This window comes from Rutidosis leptorrhynchoides, chromosome 4 (assembly GCF_046630445.1).
Source record: "Rutidosis leptorrhynchoides isolate AG116_Rl617_1_P2 chromosome 4, CSIRO_AGI_Rlap_v1, whole genome shotgun sequence".
In the NCBI taxonomy this organism is placed as follows: domain Eukaryota; kingdom Viridiplantae; phylum Streptophyta; class Magnoliopsida; order Asterales; family Asteraceae; genus Rutidosis; species Rutidosis leptorrhynchoides.
In genome coordinates, this window is record NC_092336.1 from 584350961 (window position 1) to 584357816 (window position 6856).

Sequence of the window (6856 nt, forward strand, 5' to 3'; positions counted from 1 at the left end):
TTTCATGTATTCGCAGTTCAAAATGTATTTCAAAAGCATTTAATAAAGCAGTTGTAAAAGTAGCGCATGTATTCTCAGTCCCAAAAATGTAAAGAGTAAAAGGGAATCAAATGAACTCAATCTACTGTATTTTGTAGTAAAAATACATATGACGAAACTGAACAATGCATGGTTGGCCTCCGATTCACGAACCTATACCGTTTGTATATAAATATATATTAAAGTATATATTCGTAATCAAACAAATTTATATATGTGTAGTTATGTATTAAGATTAATATTTATATAATTAATACTTATAATATATTATTTTATCTGATATATAACTTAATTAACATTATATCCATATAAATAATATTATGATAATTAAAACATAATATTATGTATTGTTTGTATACTTATGTGATGAATATATTTTTATATACATATCTTCTTTTTAAAAAAAAATTAATAATTGTAATAATACTAGGTTAAAGATAATAATAATAATAATGGTAGTAATAATAATATCATAATTAAAATAAGGTAATAATAATAAATATATTAATAACAATGATAATATTATTTATGATTAGATAATAATAATGATAATAATAATTATTAATATCTTAAGAACTTAACGATTTTATATCTATATGTATATACATATATATATATATATATATATATATATATATATATATATATATATATATATATATATATATATATATATATATATATATATATATGTACTTTGTTTATAATATGCATGACTGTAGTTATGTTATTTATATCCTAATCAATATAAATCTTATATTTATCTAAATACTTATCTTATTCAAGATCATAAGATTTTTCCATAATTTTCAAGTTTAGTTCATAAACGTATAATATATTTAATAATAATAATAATAATAATAATAGATGATAACTAATACTTGTACTAGTGATAAAATTATATTTCTAGTAATAATAATATCAGTAATGACAATAATGATAATAATATTAATTATACTAAAAATCTTATTACTAATATTACTTAATAACAACAATAATAACTGATAATAATAATAATAATAATAATAATAATAATAATAATAATAATAATAATAATAATAATTATTATTATTATTATTATTATTATTATTATATAAGATAGCTACCTCAAAAATAAGCTTTCAAAAAAGAATTTGCCATGGCCCGGACTCGAACCCGCGACCTCTCGCTCGCCCAAACACTCCTTTAACCATCCCTCTATTCCATTTTCCATAAATTAACTTACAATTTACTTATAATAAACCCGTTTTTCTTTTTTATTTTTTTAAGCCCAACAATCAAGTCCACAGCCCAACTGGAAGTTTGAATCAATACGGCCCAACAACAAGCAAATTCGTGGCCCAAGATGAAAAAACCTTTGTAGTCCATTAAAAGAAAACAGATCCAATATACTTCAGTTTTAACTGATCGAGAAATCAAACAGGTAGGGTATGGCAGCAATAAAACAACGACAGTATCATCATCATATCATAATTCATAATTTTCATCTTAAGCATAATCATCGAATAACATCATCATCCTTACTTCATCGTGATCTTCATTAATGAGTCTTCATCTTCTTCATCATTCGCCATCTTTCTCCTTCATCTATAATTAATGTATTGTTATCAGAATCAAAGGAGTACAGCAGAAACAATTTGATGGTGCATGTTCCGATGGGTGTGGAATTCGATTAAAAGCAGAAAACAGAAATTAGTAGTTGAAACCGAAAAGCATGATCGAATAAGGATGGTGATGTTTGGTGGGATTCTGCAAATAGGACCGGAATAACTTAAGTAGCAACATCAGCGAAAATATTGTAGCTTGCAGGTGATGTTTGATTATGGTTACGTGGGTGGTGGTTGTTTGTTGTAGTTTACGGTGGTGGTGTTGGGTTATGTTTGAAGCAAAACAAAAGCAAAACGAGTAGCAACAATAACTAGTATCATTACTTAAGTGGATTTCAAATTGAGTAGTTTTTTTTGGTTTCGAATTAAAAACAGAAAAATAAGTATAGCGTAGCAGCATCAATGGTGTTTATTGGAGACAGTGGTGATGGTTAAGTTGATCAAGCATGATGGTGGTGATCGTGAAGATGATTAAAACACGAAGGAGAATCGAGCAGTTGGTGTGTTTATCGAAAAGGAGTAGGAATATCAAAAGGTGATGGTGATCCGTTTGGTTTTGATGATATTGTCGATGGTGATGAGGTGGTTTATGGTGATGAGTGATGGAGGTTAATGATGATGGCGGGTCTTCGAGGAAGAAGAACAAGTGGTGATCTTTATCTATATTTATGTATACCTATATATATAAAGTTGAATGTATGCATAAACAAAATAGATTGGTTGAAGTGGTGGATGAATGAGTCATAGAGGAGGTTGCTAGTTTTTTTGCAGAGATGTTCGGTGGATTGGGATATATATATAAAATCATGTACATGTATCTTTATATGTGTAAATGTGTAAGACAAACACAGTATCCATTTATATATAATATAATTACATCTTCTAATTTAAACGTGTACTAATTAATCTATTCAGCTGCCGACAGTTCATCACGGACTGGAATATTGTACTCTGTTGTAAATTAGTGGCGGATAAAAGTCCTCGGAAAAATCTCATATTTTTAAATTAACTTCCTTTATTTATTTTGGTCATTATGGTATAAAATTTGCTCATTAGTTATGAAATAAAAATTACATTAATTATTCACTCCCAACCCCAAGTAAAATATAAAAAGTTTTAAAATTTAACAAATAGCTCCTAAATACATTTTTACTAAGCCTATAATTTACAAAACCCATTTTCGGATCACCGTTTATTTTAAAATCATATAAGTTTGAATTAAAATTCTCTAAATAATAATCGAAACGTCCAACGAGTATTACAATTATTAAATAATTATATTTAATATACTCTATACATATATTTATATTTATTTTTATATGTATACACATTTATTAACAAATAATGGTTCGTGAATCGTCGAGACTGGTCGAAGGTCAATTGAATATATGAAACAGTTCAAAATTTTTAAGACTTCAACATTACAGACCTTACTTATCGTGTCGGAAACATATAAAGATTAAGTTTAAATTTGGTCAAAAATTTTCGGGTCGTCACAATCATCATTCTTGTTGTATTATCGTTTAGAGAAACAGAAAAACAACAACTAGCATCTGCAGAAATTTTTAAGTGATGAGGTATGTGGGTTGTGGTTTATGGTTTGCATTCATTTGTAACAGAAAACAGAAGCATAGACTACAGCAGGTTAACGTAGCAATCCCATAGTTGCAGGTGGTTGTTTAAAGTGATCTTGGGGTTGATTTACAGTCGTGAACAGTGGTAGTATGACAATATAGCAGCAACATGAATGCCACATTTAATAGAAGATGGTTTTCGATTGGTGAGGTTCAAGAGAGAAAACTAGTTTGTTGATGGTTTGGTTTCGAAACTGTAACAATAGCGAAAGAAAAAGAGGTGTGTTGGTTCCTGGCTTGGCTCGAACAGAAACATAAATATGAGCAGCTGCAGTTGGTTTATTGTCGAAGAACACATTGTAGTAGCTTTTCGATGGTTGGTGTTCGAAAAAAAATATGGTGGGTTTAATGGAGGTCGATGGTGGTTTTGGAGTTTGGTCTCGGTTTATCAAATGATAAATAAACAATGATGATGTGGGTTAGACTGATCAGAAAAACAGAAACACATTAACTGCAGAAGAGGTGATGATTTGTTTTCGATGATGATATCATGGTGGTGGTACGGTGGATAGTAGCAAATAGAAAAGGCAACAACAACAAGTCAATGGTTCGGTTTAGTTAGAAATTGAATAGAAATAGTTAAAGTTTATTGATTTTCAATGGTGGTTGAGTTGGGTTTTTGGGTTCACCAAGATGGTGTAGATCGAAAAGAAATAGGAAGGCAGAAATATTTAGATGGTGAATTGGTGGACCAATGGTGGGTTTGGTGTAGAATGATTAATGTGTATGAAGTGCATATATCTCAAGCATATATATATGGATATATATAAATGAGATGGTGGAAATAACAAACAAAAACAGTGTATCATAATTAATATCTCGTGACTTATAGTTGGTTGTATACTACCGACGCTCTTAATGGGTATTATATTGTACTCTGTTGTTAATCAGTGGCGAATAAAAGTTCTTAGAAAAATTCTACATTTTTAAATTAACTATATTTATTTATTTTGGTCATTATGGTATAAAATTCTGTCACTAACTATTAATTAAATTTTACATTAATTATTCACTCCCAACCCGAAGTAAAATCTAAAAAGTTTTAAAATTTATCAAATAACTTCTAAATATATTATTAATAATTCTATAAGTTATAAAACTCATTTTCGGATAAGCGTTTATTTTAAAATCACATAAGTTCCTTTTTAACTCGTTTACTATCAATCAATACGACAATTGAGCGTTACCGTTGTTTATTAATAACTTCGAAATCACAAAATATATTTTCAATATACTTTTTATGTATATAAATATATAGATTTATTTTATTAATAAATTTTATTATCTCTTATATATAATTTTATAATTTAAATCATATATTATATTATATCAAACTATATATATATATATATATATATATATATATATATATATATATATGTATATATGTATATTTAAATATATGTGTGTTTATTTATTTATAAGTAATAGTTCGTGAATCGTCGAAAATGATCAAAGGTTAACTGAATCATCTAAACAGTTCAAAAATTTTAAGACTCAACATTACAGACTTTGCTTATCGTGTCGAGAACATATAAAGATTTAGTTTAAATTTGATCAGAAATTTCCGGGTCGTCACAGTTTATAGGCTAGCCCTGACGCAAAACCTGACTTTTGGTTGGTCGTAATGTTGTACTCTAAGGATGGAAGTGGGACGATGTCCATTGACGTCTCCAATATGGTAGCAACATTAACAACTACTTTGGTGCTAGAATCCTCCATCTCCTTCTTCTCATCTGGGCTCTCCATTTCAATTTCTTCATCCACCTTCTCGTCACTCCGGTCGGGAGATTCAAGTATAATTGGTTCAGAGAGTTCTTCTTGAACGAAATCCCCTCCAGTCATTAAAAGATCAAAATAAGGTGGGAGTGAAGATTGGGTTGGTGTGGAGTGGTTATTCGTCTTGTCTTCTACTTCTATCTTCTTCTCTTCATTCTCGAAATAAGAGGTGACTTTTCTAGTGGAGATGGTATTTACTTCGCCGTTCTCATCAGAAGGACATACTGACTCGTTGATCGTGAAAGTGACCTCTTCTCCACGGGCTCTCAAGGTGATAATCTGTGAATAAACGTCAACGATCACTTTGGCTGTATTCATGAAAGGCCTTCCTAAGATTATAGGTGTTTTCATGTCTTCTTTATAGTCCATAACCACAAAGTCGATCGAAAAAAGGAATTTGTTGACCTTAACCATGACATTTTCAGCTATTCCCTTAGGATATCTAGTGGATTGGTCAGCTAGCTGGATGCTCATTTTGGTAGGGTTAAGGTTTCCAATTTCGAGTCTCTGGAACAGTGAGTAGGGCATGAGATTGATGCTGGCACCAAGGTCAGCGAGAGAATAGATAGTACCAGATCAGTAGATAGAACAAGGATGGGTAAATCGTCCAGTATCCCCTAGTTTTTCAGGAAGAGTATTTAAGAGAATGGCTGAACAATCCGCGTTCAGCGGGACATTGGGTACTTCGGGTACCTTATCCTTGGTTGATAGGAGTTTCCTAAAATACTTCTTACCATGAGGATTTTTAGACACAGTGTCCAAAAATTTACCGTCAAGCTTGAAAGAGATCATCTTGTTATGTCTTTGCTTGAGACGGCCCGAGAATGGAATGGGTGTTTTCCTAGTAGGTTTAGGTGATGACTCAATGACTACTACCGAACGGGTATTGGTTAGTTTCTTCTCCTTAGAAGAAACTGAAGGTTGGCTGTGTGCCACATATAGCCTCATATACCTTGGCTGGATGTGGGTCAGTACAATTCTGGCATAATTGCACTTGAGACACATGTTGCGGGAGTTTTTTTAGCTCTCCACCTTCTTTGGTGAGGTTTTCTATTTGGTCCGAGAGAAATTTGATGGTTATATTTTTGATAGGATCGGAGGCGGAAAGCGGTTTTGCTGATGTAATGTGCTCTTCCGTGTTCCAATCGTGATGGTGCATAGTCATCTCCTCGATCAATCTCCAGGCCTCGTCAGTAGTGAAGTTCATGAAGTTACCCTGAGAAACAGCATCAAGAGTAGACTTGTTGTTCTGATTTAGACCATTGTAGAAGGTCAAAATCTGATCAGAGCTCTCAAGACAGTGGTTCAGGCATCTTCGAAGCAAATGTTTGAATCTTTCCCATGCAGTGTAGAGTGATTCATCGTACGCTTGTTGAAAGTTTACGATATCATTCCTTAGTCTGATTTGTTTAGATGGGGGAAAGTACTTGATTAAGAAAGTTGTTGTCATTTCCTCCCATGAGGTGATAGAGCTGGGTTCTAACCTCTCGAACCAGGTTTTAGCATGAAGAGTTAAGGAATAGGGGAACAGGTACAGACGAACTACATCTTGTTCAACCTCGTTTTGCTTATATGAGTTGGATAAGGAGAGGAATCTATCTAAGTGAGAGTTGGGATCGTCAATTGGTAAGCCGTGGAACTGGCAATGGTTCTGAATGAGTTGTATGATGCTATGCTTAAGCACAAAAGACGCTCCGTTAACCTCTGGATAGAGTATCGGTCCTCCTCGTCCTTCTAACAAGGGTTTGGTGATGTCAGCGAGAGTGATGTGTGCAGCCATCGTCGAACTATCGGCAG

At 32.0% G+C, this 6856-nt stretch overlaps 1 non-coding gene across 1 annotated transcript; it reads left to right on the plus strand.

The window, feature by feature from the left end:
• The first annotated feature begins 6354 nt into the window (after nucleotides 1-6354).
• LOC139846211 (small nucleolar RNA R71) lies at nucleotides 6355-6461 on the plus strand. Its single transcript, XR_011758942.1, has one exon. It is a non-coding gene; the product is annotated as a small nucleolar RNA R71 (small nucleolar RNA).
• Nucleotides 6462-6856: the final 395 nt, after the last annotated feature.